Consider the following 1,152-nt stretch of genomic DNA (forward strand, 5'->3'; position numbering starts at 1 on the left):
GAAGTTAGATGCAGTTACTGTGGCTGCGGCTGAAAGTTTTATTCAGCTGTGTTTAAAACAGATCCTCCACTCTCAAGAATTACGCGCTTCGTTCTGGCTTCAACTTATATTTTCCAAAGCATAATAGCGGTAACTAGAAAAATGAAATAAACCAGTATAAATAACGAGTAACAGATTAGCGAACACCAGAAATAGACACACAAGATTACCTGCAATGAATTGGAGTGGCTAAAATAGGGATCTGCCTGCCGTCCCGTCACTCATAAAAAGGTCAAACTAAACGGTTACACGAGTGAACAAAACGGGAGAAAAAAAGGCGACGTAACATAGAGTGAGTATAACAAACATAAACGAGAACAGCGCCACCATTTTATACCGTGCAGCTCCAAAGAGCGAAAACCGAGGGTCGCTGGGTTCCTAAAACAAGTTTTTCCCCGAGGTCCAATCTGGCGCCGTCACATCGACCAACTTCGCGTTCGATACGGCTCCGACGATGATTTACAACCGGTGGAAGAAGAGCATTTTCTGCAAGCTCCGTCTCCAGAAGTGCACGTTCCAGACAGTCCGAACACTACAGCGACGAACTACCCACGAGAGATTTTATCTTCGGTTAAGAGGTGTTGTGGACACGCCTCCGGGCACACCCCCGACAAGGGCGCACTTGCATGCCGTAGCCACGTGATCTGCGAAATGTGCCGCAATCAGCGTGGTTCGCACTTGCATGCCTTAGTCACGTGATTTGCACTGCGCAATGTGCCGCAGTCAGCGTGATTCATTATTAATTGTGTAGCTATGTAGTTATTTGTGTCGCTATGTCGCAATTAAGTGCCCTATATATACGTGTGTGGTCGCCTTAGTTTTCATTCGCTATTCGAGCGTTTCATTCGCTATTCCAGCGTTTCACTGTACGATTTGGCGTCTCAATACAAACCCAAGAACACAACAGAGTTATTGGCGACGAGGATGGGATCTTCAACCAACTGACCGAGGAACACGCAGTTTGGTATTGAAGACATTTCAGTTTGTCTAAAGATGGAACAAGTTACGAAGTCGATTCCAGGACGGTTGAAACAACAACAAAGGTGTCATAATGTACTGCTGCCTTTGAGTTCATTCATCACATGGAATTTGGGCAGAACGAAGAGGCCGAGA

The 1,152-nt window shown here is 45.8% G+C and overlaps 1 long non-coding RNA gene across 1 annotated transcript; it reads right to left on the minus strand.

Annotated features, from left to right (window-relative positions):
- Positions 1-91: 91 nt before the first annotated feature.
- LOC113475456 lies at positions 92-1,050 on the minus strand. Its single transcript, XR_003397209.1, has 2 exons — positions 210-1,050; positions 92-133 (listed from the first exon to the last, which is right to left on the minus strand). It is a non-coding gene; the product is annotated as an uncharacterized LOC113475456 (long non-coding RNA).
- Between the last annotated feature and the right edge of the window lie 102 nt (positions 1,051-1,152).

Source organism: Ciona intestinalis, unplaced genomic scaffold (assembly GCF_000224145.3).
Source record: "Ciona intestinalis unplaced genomic scaffold, KH HT000529.1, whole genome shotgun sequence".
In the NCBI taxonomy this organism is placed as follows: domain Eukaryota; kingdom Metazoa; phylum Chordata; class Ascidiacea; order Phlebobranchia; family Cionidae; genus Ciona; species Ciona intestinalis.